The 24,285-nt window shown below is 34.8% G+C and overlaps 1 long non-coding RNA gene across 2 annotated transcripts in view; it reads left to right on the top strand.

The window, feature by feature from the left end:
* LOC136398008 (uncharacterized) overlaps nucleotides 1–8,653 on the top strand; it is a 387,489-nt gene extending 378,836 nt beyond the window's left edge. For both annotated transcript variants that reach the window (XR_010749962.1, XR_010749961.1), the window contains one exon: nucleotides 8,551–8,653. This is a non-coding gene — a long non-coding RNA (uncharacterized lncRNA). The remainder of the gene's footprint in view (nucleotides 1–8,550) is intronic.
* The last annotated feature ends 15,632 nt before the right edge of the window (nucleotides 8,654–24,285 follow it).

Here is a 24,285-nt window from a genome sequence, read left to right on the forward strand (position 1 = left end):
TCTATGTAAATATGAGTAAACACAGCATACATACATTATTCCTTTTTAATGCAAATTTCAGTTTACCAAATATCTATTTTAACATCATAGGTTTTTTCCACTTAAATTCTCAGCTCATTGTATTAGTCTGTATACACTGATTCATTCTTTTTAAATGGCTGAATATTTTTCTTAAATATGGGTATAACAAATGTATTTGACCCATCTTTGATGAGATTATACAATTACGTTATAACAAGTCATTTGCCATGCATAACACTTTACATGTTCCAGTTGCACATCTGTGAGTTTTCAGTTTGATAAATGTATAGAAATGGAATCTCTGAGTTTAAAAATATCTATATTTAAAATTTTTATTGCCAAATTGCCCTTTTTAAAGAGTTGCATTAATTTGCATTCCCACCAGTACTGAGTGAACGTGTCCCCCTAACCCTTGCCGACACAGCACATCATTGGATTGTGCCAACGTCCAATTGCATCTTTGCTATACTCAGAAGTGAAAACAGTATCTCATTGTACTTTCAGTCTAAATTGTTAGCTAAGCATTTTTTCTTTTTCACGAACCATTTTCCATATATTTTGCACATTTCCTTATTGTATTGTCAGACTCATATTTATGGATTTGTAGGAAATTTTTCTATGTTAAGCACTGACACTTTGATATTCTAGAAATTATAATTATTCTTACACAGATTAGTATTTGTCTTTTGACTGTATTTATTTTGAATCATGAAAGAATTATTTTTATGTAGTTGATTTATTCAATCATTCCTTTTAACAACTTCAAGAATTTATTTTATACTTAGAAAAGTATTAGCTTTCCTGGAGTTAAAAAAATTACTTTTTCTAATAATTCAGTACTGCATTTTTATTTTTACTTATGTCTTTGATCTAACTAGAATCCATATCTGAATAAAATGTAGTTAAAATCCAGCTTTTTTGTTGTTCTTTTCCCCAAACAGCTATTCTGTTCTGTTGCTTTACCACTATTTTAAAAATAACATTGCTTTCTTGTTTTGAAATATTAATTATATCATAAATTTTTAAATGCATTTGGGTACATTTCTATTCCATTCCATTGATTTGTATATTCATATGCCAATGTAAAACTATTTATTTCTTTTTTTATTTAGACAATTATATTTAACAGGGTGACATTGTTCAATCAGAGTACATAGATTTAGATAAAACATCTCCACATCTTTTGGACAGTCGATTATGCTGTATACCCATCACCCAAAGACAAATCATCCTCTGTCACCGTATATTTTGGTTCTCTTTAAGCCCCTCCCTTCCCCCACTCCCCCCTCCCTCCTCCTTTCTCCTCACCCGGGTAACCACTGCACTTATATCTATGTCCATGAATCTCAATTTTGTGTTCCACCTATGTATGGAATCATACACTTCTTAGCTTTTTCTGATTTACTTATTTCACTCAGTATAATGTTATCAAATTCCATCCATGCCGTCGTAAATGATCCTGTGTCACCATTTCTTATGGCTGCGTAGTATTCCATTGTATATATGTATCACTTCTTTTATCCAATCCACTATTGGAGGGCATTTCGGCTGTTTTCACGTCTTGGCCACCGTGAACAATCATACGATGAACAAGGGAATGCATGTGTCTTTATGTACCCATTTTCAAATCAAGTTGTGGGGGTATATACCCAGTAGAGGAATTGCTGAGTCATATGATAGTTCTATTCTTAATTTTTGGGGGAACCACTATACTTCCTTCTATAATGGTTGTACTAATTTACATTTCCACCAACAGTGAATGTGGGTTCCTTTTTCTCCACAGCCTCTCCAACACTTGTTATTACCTGTCTTGTTGATAATAGTTAATCTAACAGGTGTGAGATGGTATCTCATTGTAGTTTTGATTTGCATTTCTCTAATAGCAGGTGAAGATGAGCATTTTTTCATATATGTGTTGGCCATTTCTATTTCTTCCTGGGAGAAGTATCTATTCATGTCCTCTTCTCATTTTTTTATTGGATTGTTTGCTTGATTGTTGCTGAATTTTGTGAGTTTTTTTAATATAATATTTTGGATATTAGCCTCTTATCTGAGCTGTTGTTTAAAAATATCATTTCCCATTTAGTTAGCTATTTGTTTTGTTGAAAGTTTCTTTTGCTGTGCAGAAGCTTCTTAGTTTGATATAGTCCAGTTCATTTATCTTTGCCTTTACTTCCCTTCCCTTTGGGGTCAAATTCATAAAATGTTCTCTACTGCTAAAGTCCATGAGTTTAGTACCTATGTTTTCTTCTATGTGATTTATTGTTTCAGATCTTATATTTAGGTCTTTGATCCATTTTGAATTAATTTTTGTGCAAGGAAACAAACTATAGTCAAGTTTCATTCTTTTGCATGTGGCTTTCCAATTTTCCCAGCACCATTTATTGAAAAGGCTTTCTTTTCTCCACTGTGTATTTTTGTCTCCTTTATCAAAGCTGATTTGACCATATATATGTGGTTTTATTTTTGGGCTTTCTAGTCTGTTCCATTGGTCTGTGTGTCTGTTTTTCTTCCAATACCACGCTGTTTTGATTATCATGGCTCTGCAGTATAGTTAGAAGTCAGGTAATGCCTCCCACTTCATTTTTTTTTCCCTTAGGATTACTTTGGTTATTCAGGGTTTTTTATGGTTCCATATAAACTGATGATTTTTTGTTCTATTTCTTTAAAAATTGACATTGGGATTTTGATGGGAATTGCATTAAATTTGTATATTGCTTTGGGTATTTTGGCCATTTTAACTATACTTATTCTTCCTATCCACAAACAAGGAATATTTTTTCATTTCATTGTGTCTTTTTCAATTTCCTTCAACAATGCTTTGTAGTTTTTAGTATTTAGATCCTTTTCATTTTTTCTTATGTTTATTTCTAGGTATTTTTGTTGTTGTTGCAACTGTAAAGGAATTATTTTTTTGAGTTTTTTTTCCCGAAGTTTCACTGTTGTCATATTAGAAAGCAATAATAGACTTCTGAATATTAATTTTGTATCCTGTGACCTTACAGTATTGATTTATAGTTTCTAATAGCCTTTCTGTGGGGTTTTGGGGATTTCTATATACAGGATCATATCATCTGCAAAAAGTGAAACCTTTACTTTTTCTTTCCCAGTATGAATGCCTTTTATTTCTTTCATTGTTTGATTGCTCTGGCTAGAACTTCCAGCACTATGTTGAATAGGTGTGAAGAGAGTGGGCAACCCTGTCTTGTTCCTGATTTCAGAGGAAAGGTTTTCAGTTTTTTACCATTTAGTATGATGTTAACTGAAGGTTTGTCATAAATGGCTTTTATTATGTTGAGATATTTTCCTTCTATATCCATTTTTTAAGTGTTTTAAACATAAAGGGATGTTGTAGTCTATCAAATGCCTTTTCTGCATCTATTGATAGGATCATATGGTTTTTCTTCTTTGTTTTGTTGATATGGTGTACTATGTTAATCATTTTACATATATTGAACAATCCTTGTGTTTCTGGGATGAATCCCACTTGATCATGATGAATTATTCTTTTACTGTGTTCTATTTGATTTGCTAGTATTTTGTTTTGTATTTTTGCATCTGTATTCAGTAGAGATATTGGTCCGTAGTTTTCTTTTTTTGTGTTGTCCTTACCAAGTTTTGGTGTGAGAGTTATGTTAACCTCATAAAATGTATTTGGAAGTATTGCTTCTTCTTCAATTCTTTGGAAGACTTTGAGAAGCATATAAACCAAATCTTTGAATGTCTGGTAGAATTCACTAGTATAGCCATCTGGCCCTAAACTTTTATTTTTGGGGAGATTTTTGATAATTGTTTCTATAATATTTCTTCCCTGTTAATCAATCTATTTAGGCTTTCTACTTCTTTGTAATTCAGTCTAGGAAGCTTGTATTATTCTAGGAGTTTATCTATTTCTTCTAGATTGCTGAATTTGGTGGCATGTAGTTTTTCATAATATTCTACGATAATTCTTTGTATATCTATAATATCTGTGGTAATTTCTCCTCTTTCATTTTGGATTTTGTTTATTTGAGTTCTTTCTCTTTTTTCTTAGTAAGTCTTGCCAGGGGGTTGTCAATTTCATTTATCTTTCTAAGAACCAGCTCTTTGTTGTATTAATTTTTTTATAGTTCTCTATTTCATTTATTTCTGCTCAAATTTTTATTATTCTGTTCTCTATTTCATTTATTTCTGCTCTAATTTTTATTATTATTTTTTTTCTGCTGGTTTTGGGTTGCCTTTGTTCTTCTTTTTCTAGTTCCTTAAGATGTAATATTAAGTTGTTTACTTGGGCTTTCTCTTGTTTTTTCAAATAAGCCTATAATCATATGAACTTTCCTCTTATTACTGTTTTGCTACATCCCAGATATTTTGATATGTCGTGTTGTCATTTTCATTTGTCTGTACATATCTTTTGATCCCTTCTTTTATTTCTTCTTTGACCCAGTCATTTTTTAGAAGTATGTTGTTGTGAGTGTGTTTACTTTTTTTTTTTGCAGTTGAATTCTAGTTTCATAGCCTTGTGGTCAGAGAATATACTTGGTATAATTTCAATCTTTCTGAATTTGTTGATGTTAGTTTTGTGGACCAGCATATAGTCTATTCTTGAGAAGGTCATTTACACTGGAGAAAAATGTATACTCTGACGTTTTGGGATGTAATGTCCTATAGATATCTATTATGTTCATTTGTTCTAGTGTTTCATTTAAGGCCAATATTTCTTTATTGATTTTCTGTTTAGATGAATGATCTAAAGCCATCAATGTTGTATTGAGGTCTCCAAGTTTGATTATATGTTTTTCAGTTTGTACTTTTAGATCAGTTAGAAGATGTCTTATATATGTTGGTGCTCCTTGGTTTGGTACAAATATATTAAGAAGTGTTATGTTTTCTTGATACAATGTTCCCTTTATCATAATGAAATGACCATCTTTGTCTCTGGTTACCTTTGTTGTCTTGTAGTCAACACTGTCAGGTATGTCTATGGCTACACTCGCTTTTCTTTGGATATTATTTGCTTGGAGAATCGTTTTCCAACCTTTCACTTTGAATCTCATTTTATCCTTGTAGCTTAAATGTGTCTCTTGAAGGCAGCATACTGTTGAGTTTTGCTTCTTGATCCAATCTGCTACTCTGTGCCTCTTTATTGGTGAGTTCAATTCATTTACATTTAGTGTAATTATTGACACTTAAGGATTTTCTATTGCCATGTTATATACTGCTTTCTGATAGCTTTTTGTCTTGTTTGGATCTTCTTTTTTGTTTTTCTGTCATTTGTTTTTGTTTTGTGGTATTCCATACTTCTATCTTCTATTTCTTCTTTTTTTAAGCTATGTGTTTCAGTATTGGCATTTTCAGGGGTGGTTACCATTAGGTTATTAAAAGAAAAATTATCATATTTATTAGAGTCCATTATTTCATGAGTGCTTCTGCACTCCATCCTCCTTTGCTACTGCTGATCTTTATATTCTCCTCTTTTATATTATTGTTGTTACAGATTATCCTTGTTTTTATTGTGGTTTTGTTTAAATTTTTACTTGTAATTTAGTTTTGTTTTGTTCTTTGTATCTGGTCAGATAACCCCCTTTAGTATTTCCTGTAGTGGGGGTTTTCTGGTGATAAATTCTCTCAGCTTCTGTATGTCTGTAAAAGTTTTCATTTCCTCTTCATATTTAAAGGATAACTTTAATGGATATAGTATTCATGGCTGGTAATTCTTTTCCTTTAGTACTTTAAATGTCAGGGTCCACTCTCTTCTGGTTTATAGAGTTTCTGCTGAGAAATCTTGTGATAGACTAATGGGCTTTCTTTTATATATGATATTATATTCTTCTTCTCCCTACCTGCCTTGAAGATTCTTTCTTTGTCACTGATTTGTAATAATTTCATTATGATGTGCCTTGGAGTAGGTCTGTTTGTGTTCAGGTAACTTGGTGTTCTGTTTGCTTCTTTGATTCAAGGCTCTCTTTCCACAGGATTGGGAAGTTCTCATCAATTATTTGTTTCAAAATATTCTCCATTCCATTTTCCCTCTCTTGTTCTTCTAATATACCCATTATTCTTGTATTGCTCTTCCTGATGGAGTCAGACAATTCTTGTAGGGCTTTCTCATTTTTTTTTAAATTCATGAGTCTCTCTCTTCTTCTCTCTGTAGTATCTCTAGTTGCCTGTCTTCAATGTCACTAATTTCTCTAACTGGCCTGTTCTATTAGCTAAGCTTGTTACCTTATATTTCAGTTCATGTATTGAGTTCTTCATCTCTGTTTGGTTCTTTTTTTATAGTTTCAGTTTCCTTAGTGAAGTACTCTTTTTGTTCATTAAGTTGTTTTTTGAGCTCACTAAATTGCCTTTCGTGTTTTCTTGTATCTTCTCAAGTATTTTTAGAACTTCAGTTTTGAATTCTCTGTCATTAAGCTCCAAGGTTTCCATGTAATTAAATTTTTTTCTTGGAGATTTTTTCATCTTCTATCTGAACTATGTCTCTGTCTTGTATATCTATATTTGATTTTTTTTTAACTGATGGCAACTGCAAATGGTATTGTTAATAACTTGAACAAGAAATAATTATTCCTTTTACTGGTAGGGGATCTGTACTATAAGATTTTGCTCTGCAAGATTCTTGGGTAGAGTGCTGCTGAGGTGTCACTGTCCTAATGATGCAGGCAGGGCCATCGCATTGGTAGGAGGGACCTGTTGTTAGGGCTTAGAAACTTTATGGCTCAGCAATGGCCAACCAGTGGTCCTCTAGGGCCCTCCCCCATGTCCTAACAGAGCAAGGAATCATGTGCCCATGCCTCTCACAAGAGAGAGCAGTCTGAAAACCTAGCTGAGGAGGGTCCACTATGCCACTGTTTTCACAGCAAGGGGAGCAATGCGGACTGGAAGGCTAGTGTGACACAGTTCAGTCCCTCCTCCCATACCACTCTAAGCACTCAAAGTGCAGCCCTGGGCAGGGCAGGGGTGCACGCCACAAGCTGGTGTCCGAGCTTCAGGAGCAGTTGCAACAGAGATCACAGATCAGGGGCTTCCTGCCCACACATGCTGAACACCACCAGGCAAGCCTGTTTCGGAACTTTGGAACAGGTGGGGCACAGACCCCAGATCAAGCACATCTAGTGTCACAAGGCTAAACTCTGCAGGCAGATCAAGAGTGCCCCAGTGCCTCGTGGGCTGATCTCTACAAGCTAATCGCAGATAGTTCTTAAGAGCATGTCACAGGCTTTGTGCACGCCCAGCACCTGTAAGCCTGTAATGCCCAGTACCTGCAGTCATGGGTGCGGCAGATGCCAGGAAATAGCCCTGCTCCTCGTTCTTGGTCGTTGCCCCTATCTCAGCTCCTTCCCCCCAGACTGTCCGCTTCTCCTGGCTCTGGCTCCAAGACAAAGCCTGCGCCAACAGTGCTCCCCTCCCTTAGGTCCGTGAGAAAAGAAAATGACTCAGTCCTCAGACATTACTTGTCTTCTGTGAGCAGCGTCTATCTTTGGCCCGCCTTCTTGAGCAATCATACCTTTATCTATCTGTTGTGTGTATTTTTCAGGTTCATCTGGATTTTTTTTTTCTATGCATAGAGTTTGTTGAAATTTCAAGGGGATAAATTAGGAGTATCTCTCAAGCCGACATTTCTCTTGAAATATATCTGTAAAACTATTTTGAATGTTATCGTTTTATGATACATTTTGATATCTATTAGGGTAAGTCAGTTCTCATAACTCTTCAGAATGCTTTATTTATTATTGCTAGTTAAAGGCTTCTATATAAATTTAAGAACTAGATTGTCTGATTTAAAAAGATGCTGAGGTTTTTTTAGTTGTCACATAAATTTGTATATTAACATAGGCAGGATTGACATCTACATGTTAATGTGAGTATGATACATGATGGTAAATATTTCAAAAAAATATGATTTCCATTTGTTTAAGCCCTGTTTGGAGTCCTATAGTAACATTTTACCAATTGTTTTTTAAGATTATGAATATTTTTTACACTCTGTCCTAAAAATTTTTTTCAGTAGTCACATATTGTGACTACTGAAATTGTTGAATTTTCTTATATCTTTCTAGTGGCTTGTTTTATATAGGAAAGTTACTGATATCTATATTAACTTTTCTTTTACTTCTTTCTTTACCTCTATTAATGAATATTTTATATTCTACTAATTGCCTTTTCTGAGTTTTCATATCTCATTTTGTACTTTTCTATTTATAAACATATTTACTCTACTAAATTTTTTTTAATTCCTGGGAAAATTTTTGATAGCAGTTTCAAATGTGTTATGGCAAAAAATTTTTTCTGTTGAATGTTCTTTGTTTGCCATTTGTTCTTCCTTCCTTGTCTCTGGTTGTGTGTGTGTGCATGTGTGTTTGTGTGTGTGTTATCTTCCTATAAATTCTGCTCCTTTTTTTATTATTGCTAGTTATTGAGAGCTAGCATTTCTTTCTGACCAGCTATTTTTAGGAGATTTGTGTCAGAGAGAACCATGGCCATATTTTAGGCAAGCAGAAATTCTTCTTATGACACAAAATGGTGGTGTAATTATTAATTTTTTTCTAGAATGCTCACAATGTGGATAATACTCAGCCCAGCCTCTTTGACAGATGACTTTGTACAAACATGACCTGTGTGATTCTTCATTAATCCTTAAGACCAAACCAAGTCCAGGTATGCTTACCAGCTCATGAAGGTAATTTTTCTTGTCATAATGAGATTTCTGGTTTTGAGTATCATCCTGAAAGAAGTATGCTGTGCTAGCAGTTTCTGTGATGTGTTTTAATAGGTGTCTTCTCTCTTTATGATCTTAAACCTTTACGTTTCACTATTTGGGAGCTCTTATTCTGATTTTATGGTTCAAAATCTTAGCTGTCTCTTAGTTTCACTGAAGATCAAAAGTACATTTCTGTTTCATATTTTCTTTATAACTTTAGGTTATTTTCCATGAGAAAAAAAACAAATTCTCACCACCAACTTCTTTTTATAGACTAGAAAGTTAGGACATTTATTATTTTTTTTTTAATTTATTTATTCATGTTTAGAGAGGAGAGAGACAGAGGAGAGAGAGAGAGAGAGAGAGAAGGGGGGAGGAGCTGGAAGCATCAACTCCCATATGTGCCTTGACCAGGCAAGCCCAGGGTTTCGAACCGGCGACCTCAGCATTTCCAGGTCGACGCTTTATCCACTGTGCCACCACAGGTCAGGCAGGACATTTCTTGAAGTGCCATAAAACCCAAACTATAACACATGTCCTATTAATTAATAAATAATATTTTATCAGAGGCTGTATTATTTTTATTATTAAATATATTGGATCTATATATGGAAATATTTACAAAAGAAAGTTGCAGTTTCTTTTTTAAACATAGTTCTTTTATTTATTCAACAAATAATGATAAAGTGTTTACTGTGTTCCAAGGACTAGAAGAGGCACAAGAAAAAAATATATATACTACTACATCACTGCTTTTCTTAAAGCACTTACAAGCTATTGACAAGACAGACAAAAACTGATGTAAGAGTACAGAAGAGGAACACTTAACTCAACCTGAACAATAAGGCAAGGTTTCCTAGAGGAGGTGAAAGTTGAACTGACTCTTGAAAGAGGACTAACAATTGACTGGGCAAACAATTGAGGGAAACAGTTTCTGTCAAAAGAAGTCTCTGAGCAAAGACATAGAAGTAAAAATCATCACAGTGTGGGGAAGTGGTTTGAAGTCTATATCAATGTAAAAATCTTGGGTGTTTGTTTTAGAAATAGCATGCTTTCTGAGTATTTCTAAAATGTATTTTCTTCTGGTGTTGACTTAAAATGTTTTCCTCATAGAGATTTCTTAATGCTACTTTGCCCTTTTCCATAATAACCAAAATAATAATAATGATAATAATAATAAGAGACTGAAGATAATGATGTAAGGAATAGTTACTATGGACTTTAATCTGAATTTAGTTCCTTTCAATAAGCCCTTATTGCAAAGCCATTATTTGCCTAATAATATGCATACTCTTTGGAGGATATAAAAATAACAAAATTCTGCTATATCCTCAAATGGTTAAAATGTTTATACTTGGAGTGAGTGTAACGAAAATAAACCTCTTTTGCTGTCATTACCAAACACCTCAGTTCATCTGCTTCTACTGTTTGTCATATTTTTATTGTTGAAGAAATAATTTGAATAAGTCCTCCTTATCTATTTATAACTCTTATGGTTCAGTTTTCAAATGGCAAGGTATATTTTGATATGAATATTAATATATATTTCTTAATGCTCTTTTATCTATGACCTAGTTTACTTTGGCATTTTACTTAATGAACATGCAAAATTAAAAAGAAACACTTCATGTACATTATTTTAATGATTATTCTGCTTACTTGTCTAAGGAAAACTAAGCAATTTTTAACCCAATCAGCAAATACTTGTTCTGAATCTCCCATTTATTCTTGACTTTTTCAGTCATTAAGAAAAATCAAAGATAACCACATCATCTTTTTATTTTTAATTTTTCTTTTAGAGTTCTGTTATTCTTCCTGCTTGGGGAAAACCATTGACAAGTATCTTTCATGGGGGAGGGAACACAATGCTGGAAAAGTTCTCAGGTTCCCTATGCTGAATTCTCAAACGAGAACCTAGAAAGCCAGAGATCCTGGAGGCTGGACCTTCAGGGTCCTGGACTGGTTTTCTGAAGAGAAGCTCAAGGGGTACTGATTCAACACAGGTAGGGGAGCTCCATATCACTACATCATTCTTAAAAGGTTTTGTCATTCAATGTAGAAAAGGAATATAAAACTATAGATTTATTTTTCTTTTACCTTGTAGCCCAAAGAAATTTATTTTAATGTGTGATTTTGCTACAAGAAAGCTTTAAAATGAAAAGTGTTCTAGAGAAAACACATATGATTTTAAGGATGTATCTGATTTCTGAGTCTGATCTTATTTTAGGAAGCTCTTTAGGAGGCTAACCTGAGACAATCACTTCTCTGCCTGACAGATGGATCAGGACCATGTTGCCTCCCTAAATATTTACCAATTTTACTTATCATGGTAACTCAGAGCAAATATTAGTATTGTAAATGCTGAATTGGGTAGCTGTATTGGGTCTGCATTGATCCAGTTTTCAAATGCAAATGAGTCCCCAAAACTATTCTGATAAGTTAAGATAATGCAATGGAAATTGGAGAGGAAAAAAAAATTTTGACCCAAAAATAGATGGTTGTTGTCCATAAATTATTCAAAAATGCCTAGTTTCCCTGGGAGGAACCAAGTTACTATGTTTTTGGTTAGCTGTCAATTTCTGAGAGTAAAAGAGTTAATTGATGCTACAACATTTTTGAACATGGGAGGCAGAAATATCAATGTTTAACAGATAGAATGTTGTGCTTTTGAGGAATTAACTAGCTATTCATTCAGTCTTCAAGCATTATTGCAACAAGAATTACATTTGAATTTTTAAAATGATTACAAAGTGGCTAAAGGCTGAGAATAAACCTACATTTCTCTACCACTGCCATGGGAAAAGGAAACCCTTAATTACAATGCTTGTCTTTGAATAATATTTCAGTTGTAACAGCACATTTCTTCCAGTTTTGCATGATAAGTGCATTAATATTTATTCATATTCTATGACCTTTACATAATTCTCTTGGGCACTATTTTCCAAACTATTATGTTTGCTCATTTTTTTGCTCTTTAATACTTATCATTTATGCACTCCTTGCTACTACATATTTTATGAAAAGGTTAGAATTATTATGGAATGAGTTGGAATGAGACACTGACTCTGGCTCTCTTTCATCACATTTATCTTATGGTGGGAGAAACACAATTTTGTATACTTGTCAAAAACCATCAAATTGAGTGACATCAACAATAATGACAGAGTAGGACATTCAAAAAGTTTATTCCTCCATGAAGAAAATTAATAAACTAACAAAAACTATCAATATCAACTTTTTAGAAACTCTGGAAATGAACCAAAAGCTTGCAGCAACCAGGAAAATAATTAAGAAAATAAAAGAAAAATATGGATCTTGGTAAGATAGCTTTATGGCATTTTAATTTAGCCTAGTCATATCCCACACATCATGGCTTGGCAGTAGCCTTGAACAACAGCCCATGGCAAGCACAGATGCTCATACCAGAGAATAGTATAATGAACCTTATTCTCAAAGAATTGTGATAGTCTGTTTTAACATAGTTGGTGGTTCGCTGGAAGACTGGGCCAAGAGTTTGCTTTATCTCACCTAATTCTGAAGTTTCCCGGTGTTAAGGTAGGGCATTTATTGAAAATATTTAAAGAAAATTGTATTTATTTCTGCTGCCTAATTCAATGGGTAAGAGAAGGAAGAAATAACTATAGAGAAATTAGATGCCTAGGAAGAAAGGGCTGGGATGAGAAGCTTAGAGGAAAAGGGATATGAAAAGCCCTGACATGATACTGGGAACCCAGAAAACTATGTGTGTACCCAGAAAACATGTGAGAAAGCCCTAAGTCTCATGGCTGGCTGAACTTTAGGCTCAGTGAGAGCAGAAACGATATAGCACAATTGTAAATTTCCTGACTGAGTGTTGAATGTGTGCCTCAACACATACACTCATTACTTCCATTCAACATTGCACAGGAAATTCTAGCAAAGACAACTAGACAAGAAAAAGAAATAAAAGACATCTTTTTGGAAAGAAAAGATTAAAGCTAACTTTATTTACAGATATCATGATCTTATATATAGAAAACCCTAAAGAATCCACATACAAACAAAACTCAATTAGACATAAAAAATTAATTCTGCAAAGTGGCTGGACACAATTTCAATACACAAAAATTAGTTCTATTTCTATGTATTAGTACAGAAAGCTTAAAATAAAATAAGAAAACCATTTCATTTACAGTAAAATAAAAAATTCTTAGAAATAAATTTAATTAAGAAAAGGTAAGGTAAGACATAGACATTAGAAACTACAAAGTATTTTTATAGTAAAATAAAAAGCTAAATAAGTGGAAAGACATCATAATTGAGAGACTTGATAGTGTCGATACTTTCCAAATTTATCTATAGAGTCAATGCAATTCATATCAGAATTCCAAATGCCATTGTGCAGAAATGGACAACCTGATTATAAAATTCATATTGCTTTGCAAGGTATCCCAAATAATTTTTAAAAATTGAAAAAAAAGAACAAACTTGAAGGACTTACATGTTCTTATTTCAAAATTTACAACAAAGCTACCATACTCAAAACAGAATGCTATTGATATAAGAATAGATATATAGATCAATGGAAGGGAATTGAATTGAGAGTTCACAAATAAATCTAAATATTTTTGGTCAGTTAACTTTTGATGGGGAATCCAAGGCCATTCGATGAGAAAAAAAAAATAGATCTTTTTGAACTAATGGTACTGGGACAATTGTATATCTACATTCAAAAGAACAAATTTGGATGCCTATCTCATAGCACATACAAAAGTTAACTCAGAAGGTATGTTACTTAAATGTAAGAGCTACAACTATAAAACTCTTGAAAGGAAACATAGGTGAAAATGCTCATGACTTCAGAATAAGAAATGATTTCTAGGAGGGGAGATAGTGAGACAGACTCCCAAATGTGCCCCAACTGGAATCCACCTGGCAGCCCGTGTCTGGGACCAATGCTTGGACCAACCAAACTATCCTCAGCACCCAGGAGAGGCACTGGACTCGGACACTACCTGCAAGAGGGGAAGAAAGAGAGGAGAAATAGAGAAGGGGAGAGAAGTAGATGATTGCTTCTCCTATGTTCCCTGACTAGTAGTCAAGTAGTCAAACCCAGTACATCCATATATTGGACCGATGCTCTATCCACTGAGCCACTGGCTAGGGCCAGGAAATGGTTTCTTAAATATGACACTAAAAGCAGCAAATGAAAAAGTAAACAAATTGGACATCAGAATTAAAAACTTACACATCAAATGATACTATCAAGAACATGAAGAAATCTGCAGACTAGGAGAAAATATGTGCAAATCTTAAATCTGATAAGGGTCTAGTATCTAGACTGGAGTATAGAAAATATCCTTAAATTTGACAACAAAAATACAAACAACCCAATTAAAAAATAAGCAAGGGATTTGAATTAACATTTACAAAAAATATATATAAATTCTGTTATACACAGGAAAGATGTTCAAAACCATTCATTGTTGGGAAATGCCAATCAAAACCATAAGATATTGCTTCACATTCACTAGGAGTATTATTCTCAACAACATGAAGAATAGCAAGAGTTGGCAAAGATGTGAAGAAATTGGAACCCTATGTATTGCCTATGGCAAACAGCTTAGTGGTTCCTCAAAAAGTTACATATAGAATTACCATATGACCCAGAAGTTCTACTCTACCTTCTATATATACCCAAGGGAAATGAAGTGAACTGTCCACAAAAAACGTGCACACAAATATTCATAGAGGCTGTTCACAACAGCCAAAAGGTAAAAATAACTCAAATTCCTATCAATTGATGAATGAATAAACAAAATATGGTATATACACATGTGAAGTATTATTTATTTATAAAAAGAAATAAAGTACTGGTTCATCCTACAGCATGAGTAAATCTAAAAAAAAAACCCCGATATAAACATCTCACATTATATGATTCTATTTATATAAAATGTCCATTATAGGAAAATTATAATGAAAAAAAACAGAGGAGTAGCTGCCAGGGACTGGTGAATGGAATGGTGAATGGGGACCAACTGCTTAATCAGTACAGAGTTTCTTATTGGATAATGAAAATGTTCTGGAATTAGATAGTGGCAATAGTTTCATTATTCCTAAAATCTAAAGAATTAGACTAATGTCAGAAAAGAAAACTATATAAAAGAATGTTAACTTTCTTTGATTTTAGTATTTTTTCTTTCTTTGTACTATATGCTTTATATGTTTGTCTTGTTAATTTCTAGTACATAACATATAAATACTAGTTATTGAAAATGTGTGCTTAGAGTTTTTCAAAACAGAATCATATTATTCTGCATAATTAGCAACATAGAGAGAACTCTGAGAAGTAAATATGCAAAGCCTGAATAAATTTACTTTAAACCTCAAACAATAATTGAAATGTTATGCTTTTATATGGAAGTAAAATTTACTATACTGTGGTATTTTATTTGGTTTTACAAGGATGTAGTAACCTCTGGAAATAGAGAAAAGTCAAGTTTCTTAGGCAATGACTGACATGAATGCAAGTTGAGTGGAATAAGATAGGGACCAAAATTCCAGAACTTGGAGAAAATACTGCTGATTGGATCATTCCTTATGTGGCACTCTCCTTGTCTACGAGTCAGTTTCCTTCAGTGGCCTTACCCTTTCTATTCATATTCCCTTATTATCCTTTCTCTTCTTTTATTGGGTGGAAAATATCTTTTTGACCTACCCACCAATAAAAAATGTGCTGAATTTCACAAGGAACTGCAAAACCTTTTTGCTTTAAGGTGATATTGATGAATACACTTCGAAATATATCACTTCCCAGAGGTATTCGCATTTTACCAGGTAGCATAAGACCTGCAAGGGTTGGGCCACTATAGTTGATATTTTAAACATTCACGTGGAGTGCTGTTAGATCTCAGGATGTCTCCAGGACCCCTCAGATTTTACCACATGGATGTGCACCTGCTCTGAACACCTGCAAGGTTAAGCCTGTGTCTATTTTGTGTCTATTTGGAGCTCAGATCTCCCCTTGCCACCTGGAATCCTCCTTCCAACAAAGCTGAGTAGTTGAATCTATTCATATTCTGTGCTTCTGCTCTTTTTCTTAGTATAAAAGGAGGATTTGGGAAGAGCTTTGATGGGGGTTGGGTTGGTATGTAATACATCGTCCTCTTTTGAAGTGTATCTTTCCACACCAGATAAATTTGTGGATGCAGGATCTGCAGGCAGATCTATTGCCACATCAGGGTTTTAGTAGCTATATGGCTGATGTCACAGGCCACTTCTACTTAGTGCCTAGAACTTGGCAGTGCCAACAGAAACACACAGAAGAGATACACTGACAGGCAAAAGAAGCCATTGTCCTTGTCACAGGTAGAAAGGGCTTGCTCTTTGTGTGGAGGAAAGCAGTGCAAGCAGGGTGGTGAGGCAGGGAAAGCTACAATGTTCTCTTTGTAGCAGTGACCTCTGGGATGCTTTATATTGAATACTTGCTCCAAAGGCTGATATGGATACAGAGTTTTTACACTCTTTAATATAACATATTCAAAACAGAATGTTTTCTTGGCCAGTATCAGGTAGTGGTGGTCTTCATGGGCCACCATTAGGGACAGATAAGAATAATTACCTACTTGGAAACAGATATAAAGGAAGAGGTCCCATTTTTAGGCTGACAGTAATGTGAAATAAGTAGCACAAATGAAAGGGTAGAAAAAATAAAAGAAAAGAGCAGTAGCTGAGCAAGGGCAGTGGAAGAATTGGTGGCATTATTTAACAAACAAGAACATAGTTGCAGTGTTGACAATTTGGGAAACTAAAGACAGAACAGACTGGCCTTGAAATTGGAAAACCAAAATTATGTCAGAGAAAAGAAACCAAATATATCTGACTGACATTTTCATTTAAATCTGAATAGTTAATCCAGTGCAAAGTCTTTCAAAGTGCAAATGAAAAGCTAGAGAATTTAGAAGAGCAGGTGGAGATAAAAAGAACAACAGAGGCAGCCTGCAAGGCTTTAAATGAAAGTTGTATTTTTCATCTTCAAATAAGTTAGTTGTGAGTTTATTAGTTCTAGTTGAAAAATGATTAGACATTGCCCTTGGGTTAGGTCATAATGGGGTAGTAATTTATTTCATTTTTAGTGCCGCCATTTTTAAATCCTGACAGATTCACCCAGGGAGGACTTTGTACCCAAAGAGGTGAATTTCTTTTTGTGCAAGAACATGGAACTTATCTAATTTTCTAATTTCCTAAGAGTATTATTTAATACCCAACACTTATTCTATAGGAAACAAAGTTTCTTTTCTTCTTCTTCTTCTTCTTTAGGTTCAATATTCCCAAGGTGGTGGAAAGATATTCAGGCAGGTTGATGCTGGCTAAATGATACCTTATATTAAGGTGACCAACTTTTTTTACAATAAAAAAAGGACAAAAACAAATTGAAGAAAACTATCGTAAATAAAATAAACATTTTATTCATTGCAGCAATAATACACTATAATATGATAAATGCATAATAAAAACATTTATAATATTTTATATTGTAATTATGCTTACATGCCTATTAATTTTTAATAATAATTGTAAGAAAAAAGTTCTCATTTAGTAAAACTAAATATCAAACAAAACCACTAATTTGGAGTGATATTCAGGTGTATTTATCATTTTCTAATTTAAAAAGTCTGTTTTATGTAACTACTTAATCAAAATGCATTATTAATAGATATGGTTTGAGGTTAGATTTCCACTTTAAAACTCAAATTTTGGGAAAAGAACTTGTAAATAAAATTATACGTATTTGGGAATTATTAAATAGAGAATGAATTAATAAAACATGAATTGTGCTTACCTGTCTATGATTGAATATTCACTGAGAAAGAAATAATCGTGAATCTACATTGTTGCATGTGCCATGTCATGTTTCAGTAAGAAGTACACAAAGCCATATGCATGCTCGGTGTATCCTGCACTCTCTCAAGGTCTCACCTGATGAATCGTCATGTCAAATGCAAATACGTCACATCACATGCAATGGATCTACTCTGCATTGATCGAATATGGACATTTATAGATTAGTCTTCAATATCAGAAAGGAGGACATGTAGGGAGACACTTTTTGAGGAAGGACGAAACTTACAAAAGAAGAACTGTGCTCCCTAAAGGAGGACGATTGGTCACCTTACTTATATTTATCTGCATATCAGGAAATCAGCCAGTTATTTCTGTTCTGGGTAATTTAGAAAAACAAAGCAGCATTTTTTTTCAAAACCAGTCCCTCTAGATAAGCCCAGATCTCAATGCTGTGTTAAAGACTCTTTCATGATGAAAAGAATCAAATTAGTATCTAACCTTGCACTGGAACTTGCACAAAAGGTTTTTGTAAAATAACAAGAAACACAGTGGAGAAAACTATACTTCCTGGGCTTCTCAAAGTCTTTTAATCATAACACAGCTGAAGTGTTACTTCCTGAGTAAAGAAGCTGTTTCAAACAATTACTAAATTTGTTTTAATGTAAGTTTGATAATAAAATATACAGGCACAAAAAAACCAATGTTGAAGATGCTCTTTGGCTGTTAATTCTTCAGGATGCCTGGATACTTTAAAACTTGCCCTGCTAAACATGGAGAGCAATAGTTTAGGACCTCTGAATGTCACAGAGCCCTAAGGTTATAGTGCTCCACCCATTTATTTTGCATCTAATTAAATTGAAGCTTAGAGATAAGAGGAACAGCTAGGGGTGTAGAGTTAGTACTGGGATGATTTAGGTCTCAAGATTATTTTCCTCTCACCATTGTCCTTATTTACTCCTTTCTTGGATTTCTTTTACATGTATCTTTTCCAAGTACTTGGTATATGATTACATAAATTTGTATTTAATTGTCTCTTTTCCACTAGGCTGAACTCTCCATGAAGGTGGGAAACAAGGTTGCTCGTTCAAATCTGTGTATCTCCAGCCCAGTCTGGCAGAAAAAGGGATCCATTAACTGCATTCAATGTATTGGAATTATATTAAAATTTATACACATATTAGTAAGGGTCCTCACTTCATTATTAATACTCTTCATTGCTTCTGTTCCCCATGATAACATATAATCTTTGTTTTCCTTGAGTTCTCTGCCTAATCTATAAACTCAGTCTAGGCAGTTATGCAGTGATATCCTACCTTCCGATATTCTTTTCTCTCACTTCAGCTCAGTCCTGACACCCTTCCTACTGCAGTCCTTTCTTCTCTTCCTCTTCCTTCTACATTCTTCCTCTTCCCCTTCTTCCTCTCCTTTCCCCTTCTTTTCTCCTTCTCCTCCTCTACCTTCTTTTCATTCACTATCTATAGAGTTACAGATGGAGTCTAATCTTATAAAGAGTGGGCAGGAGGCCAAGATTCTCTTAGTCTTTTGTCCTTGAATTTTCACTTATACATTCCTCAACACACCTCCCCAAACTCTTTCATCACAAATTTGCCCTTTGTTAATGAACTATATGTGTGTTTCTTTTTTGTTTTGTACCTGACCTTTTTTATTGGTTGTATCTTATGTAACTCAGAGCATAATGTCAGAGGAGCCAAGGTCCTGGCTTAATCTACTTCCCTGGCCCAACCCCCTTCAGCTCTAGCCTGGTTTATCCCAATAGCCTCCTTGCTGCTTTTCCTTTTGTTACAATAATATAATGTTATAGTAATTAAACATATAGAAATATAGAAAAATATAGAAGATATATAGAAATAAATTAGGATATAATGCACTGCTCACAAAAATTAAGGAATCAGGGAACGTGCAGGTACTCCAGTACTTTCAGCCTTTTGTATAGTGCATTTTCACCAATGAAATAAAAGTTGGTTTTGCATTTCATTTACATAATCACACAACTTTCTTTGACTTTTCATTTACTTTTCTGGTGTTCTTGTTTAATAAAAAAATCAGATACTTCTTTTTTTATCACTTCATATTCATTTTGAAAATCCCCTAATTTTTGTGAGTCGTATATTAAGGCAAGTGAATAAGGCTACACCCTCCAGGTGGGAGCTAATCTGGTGTGTAGGGATATGGTAGGCAGACTACGCTTTCTGCACAGGGCAGTTAGTGTGTGTGTGTGGAATTATATGTAGATGAAAAAGAGCTCCCTGTGAGGAACTCACAAAAAGTGGTTTAATGTGATTATCATATAGATTAACACCTGTTAGAAGGTATATGCCAGAAAGGGTACTAAAGGACCCCCAGCTGCAGTTAGCCATCCAGACTCCAACATTGAATGTGGGCTGTCTCCATGCCGCTCTGACCAAGGACAGCCGAGAGGAGCACACTGATGGGGCCCCATTAAGCTATCCCCAGGCACACTATAGGTTTTCTGAGTAATAAACTGCCTGTGTGATTCTTGCAACTAACTTGTGTATCAGTCATGTCTTTCCTTCAGTGCCAATAGGTCTTGGTAACAATAAGTAGAATCCTCATAGCTGCCTCAAGAGTAGTCTTAAAGAGGCTGCCCACCCTGTTGTTAAGCAAGAGTGTCCCATTGCACAGGGAAGTCAAATTGGGGACACCTGATTGACGAAGAGCTCAGGCTCTGTTGGGACACCTTTTCTCTCCCACTAGTACACAATTAATACAGAAAGAAGTGTGATCCTCCCCAAATCTGTAGGATCAGTGCTCTTCTTCACTCACAACTTTCTCACTAATAGTAAAAGTCAATGCTCTTGTAATAGCCTGCAAGACCCATCACAGTTAGCTTACTGACTTTATACCCTACTCTGGCCCTTTTCTCATCTTCTCGTCTCTACTGTGCTGACTCCATTCTCTCCACAGAGTCTTTACGCTTGCTTATTTCTCTGCCTAGATGTTCTTCATGTAGATATCTCCATCATTTGCTTATCCACCTCCTTCATGTTTTAACTCAGGTATCTCCTAGAGAGGCTTCCTTGACCACTCTATTTAAAATTGTGTACACTTCTTCCTAAAACTTCAGGTCTCTTCAGGGTCATTCCTGATAACATCACGAAAACTCTCCCTACAAAGTTGTACTGAAGATGAAATGAAATGTGTGTAACAGACCTGCACACTTTTTTGTACGCATTGAATGTCAGTTAATTCTCCCATGGCCTTCAGTGGAATCTGGTCACCACTGTGTTTTCCATCACCCTCTCTCAGAAACTTTGTCTTCAGTGCAGCAAAATAATTTGCTTTTCCTCACAGCATCATGATACCTCTTATTTTGTTCCTTTAAATATCCTTACCCCTTTCTGTAATGCTCTTTCATTCTCATACTCCAAATTCTACAAATAGTTGTAAAGTCATCCAACAAAAGACAAATATCTACTTTCTGAAAACACTTTTATTTTCTTTTGTGAAGTCACTTATCATTTTATGAATGATACTATAGTTAATTTTATAAAGATTCTCTCTTCTAGACTGGATGTTTCTTAGAGGAAAGCTGTCTCATTTCCTCTTAGACATTTTTACCTGCATCCTCTAGTTCCTAGAACAATGTCTTATATGTAATAGATATAAATGTCTGTAGATGAAGGAAACATCAGATTCTCCAGCCAAGGTAAGAAGTGAGAGCACTTCCCAGTTCTCAACATCTTTCAGAGAATTTCAATAAATTATGTTTTTCTCTTTGCTTTCCTTTTTTTCTTCTAAAATTTCAAATATTCAATGTGAATGAACAACCAAATTCTTACCTTGCTTATAACACTAAAAAGGGACACAAAAGAACCAATTGGAGTTTCAAGAATTGACTCGGTCTCACTGCTATCTGTTCTGAAGAAAATTAGAACAGGTGCGGGGTCCTATCATCAGGTGTGGGGTCCCGGTGAGCACCGGTAACTTTCCCATTCTGCTCTGTCTCTATTAATTTGTCTTCCTTAGGCTTAATTCTACAGTAAACCTGGAGTCAGTCCTGAATGCAAAGTGACTAACATCACTGAGTAAGGACCTGATGACTTTGTTGTTCAAACTACTGACTGCATTCCACATGAGAAAAGTGAAAGTTGAACAGAGCCTCTCTCTGCTAGGCCACACTGCTTGAGTTAGGCCCTCTGACCCTTCTTTGTGACAAGGCCTCAGCTTTGGCCTATGAGAGCTGCAGACTTTCAGCATAAATGATTTCATTCTGCACCCACCAACCCAAGCATGCACACACATACACACCCCACATCATCAGACACACACACACACACACACACACACACACCCCACAGAAATTCTTGACTAGCATTTCTTTTAACAACTCACAGTTTCTAACATTCCTGGCACCTCTGGTGTGATTGAGTCTTCCCTTTCAAGTTTCTGTCTGGGACAGTGGTAAATAAACTGCGGCTTGCAAGCCACATGCGGCTCTTTGACCCCTTGAGTGTGGCTCAAAGGCCAGCTTAGAAGTACCCTAATTAAATTAATAACAGTGTACCTACCTATATAGTTTAAATTTAAAAAAATTGGCTCTCAGAAGAAATTTCAATCGTTGTACATTTGATATTTGGCTCTGTTGACTAATGAGTTTGGTGACCACGGGGCCTGGGAAAACTCAAGTTGGCCAAAATAATTTAGTTTTTGAGATACGCTCAGATCTAACATCTGTTATGCCAAACAGTTCTTGGAAAAGAGCCCCCTTCCTACCTGACTTTTGTAAATTTCCATTTTCCTTACTTCTCCAAATCCTGCTTATTCCTTCTCCCTCTCCCCTCATCCTCCCTTTAAAACATCCAGTCATCCCTGCACTGATGGGAGTTGAGCTTTGTCTGTCAGTCTGTCCTACTGCAGTGGTCTGAAAGAAATTTGTCTTGCTACTTTTAAGAACTATCCAGCTCTGCTTCTCTTTGTCAAGTCTCAAGTCAGGTTGAGAAGGAGGAGAGATGAATGACTGAGTGACCTTTATCACTGACTGGCTGACTTATGCTTATGGAAATTTTTCTGAACCATAGTTTTCCAAGAATTGTGGGGTTTTTTGTTTTTACAAAACATAAAACTTTTTAAATTCCGCAATACCATTTCTTGGAAGGGCTATATGGTGATACAAACGTAAGTTGTGAAATGTTCTGTTAAATATTTTGAAAAGAAAAATATTAGGGATTAGAATTTAAGGAGACTATTTCAATGAACAAATAATATATATTTAAAAAAATTATTTGGAAAAGCACTTGTCCATTCATTTCAAACATTTGAGATTGTTGGCCTCAAGCTTTAGTTCATCAAATAAAGCTATAGGACAGGGGTCCCCAAACTACGGCCCGCGGGCCGCATGCGGCCCCCTGAGGCCATTTATCCGGCCCCGCCACACTTCCGGAAGGGGCACCTTTTCATTGGTGGTCAGTGAGAGGAGCATAGTTCCCATTGAAATACTGGTCAGTTTGTTGATTTAAATTTACTTGTTCTTTATTTTAAATATTGTATTTGTTCCCATTTTTTTTTTTTACTTTAAAATAAGATATGTGCAGTGTGCATAGGGATTTGTTCACAGTTTTTTTTATAGTCCGGCCCTCCAATGGTCTGAGGGATAGTAAACTGGCCCCCTGTGTAAAAAGTTTGGGGACCCCTGCTATAGGATATAGTGCTGTCATTTACTTCTGCTTAACAAGACTGTTTTATAATTCTTTTAATTTATCTAGATTTTCAAAGCCCTTGCTTGACATATTTTTAGATGAGCAACTAATCAGTCATTTAAGAAGGGACAGTGATGAGAGAAAAACAATGTCTAATTTAATCTTATGCTCTTTTAGCTGTTGGTTTCATTTATTTAGTTAATTTTACCAAAAGTATTAAAGAAGCGGGAAAATATTAATCACAATCTTGTAGGTTAAAATTACCCTGATATCTGACTCAGGGAAGCAGGAGAAAACTGGGATGTCTCTGGTCCCAAGAAGAGAGGAAAATATGATTGAGTGATGTTTTCCTGATTTATTTTATTCAGAATAGTTATGGATGCAGCATTACTGGTAGGGAACTTCATGCATGTGACAGGTATTTACCAAAAGATATTTTCTGTGTTATATGAATTCATGGACGTTATATCTTACTTGCATCCCACCAGAGAACATCTGTTAGAGTTGTGGTTGTAGCAAATCAGAAGCCAGAACTATGATAACGTTTTATAGAAGAGAATGATAATTTCATATTTTCTCACCTTTGAAGATTTTTGTTGTTGTTTATATTTTCATTTTTTATTTAGTTTTTATTTAGCTTTTCTAATTCTTGGTCCTCTGGCCATGGAAACATCTAAAAAGGTACCGATATATTATCTAAGATCCAGAATGATTTTTGTGCTGTTTTTACTTTGCTGCCCTTGATGGTTATAAAGGTAGGGGTTAAACTATTTGAAATAGTAGAAATAGGATTAAATTTTTATTCTTAAAGAGTAATATACAGCTCAGTAAAATTTAGTAAAAAACATCCTTACTAATAATCTTTCAATTTCTTTTTGTCTGGTTAATTCTGGCTCCAATCAACCTGTAGAATTTAAGTGTAAATATTATCAGAAATCTGCTGACAAGAAAAGTAAGGAAACCAATGTAGAGATTACTAAATGGACATAATCCAAGGTCCTGCGACTTTTCTGAAGACTGGTCTCAGACTTTGACTTGCCTCTAAATAAAGTTCTTGAAATGTTTACCCTCCAGTAGATT

The sequence above is a fragment of the Saccopteryx leptura genome, chromosome 3 (assembly GCF_036850995.1).
Source record: "Saccopteryx leptura isolate mSacLep1 chromosome 3, mSacLep1_pri_phased_curated, whole genome shotgun sequence".
In the NCBI taxonomy this organism is placed as follows: domain Eukaryota; kingdom Metazoa; phylum Chordata; class Mammalia; order Chiroptera; family Emballonuridae; genus Saccopteryx; species Saccopteryx leptura.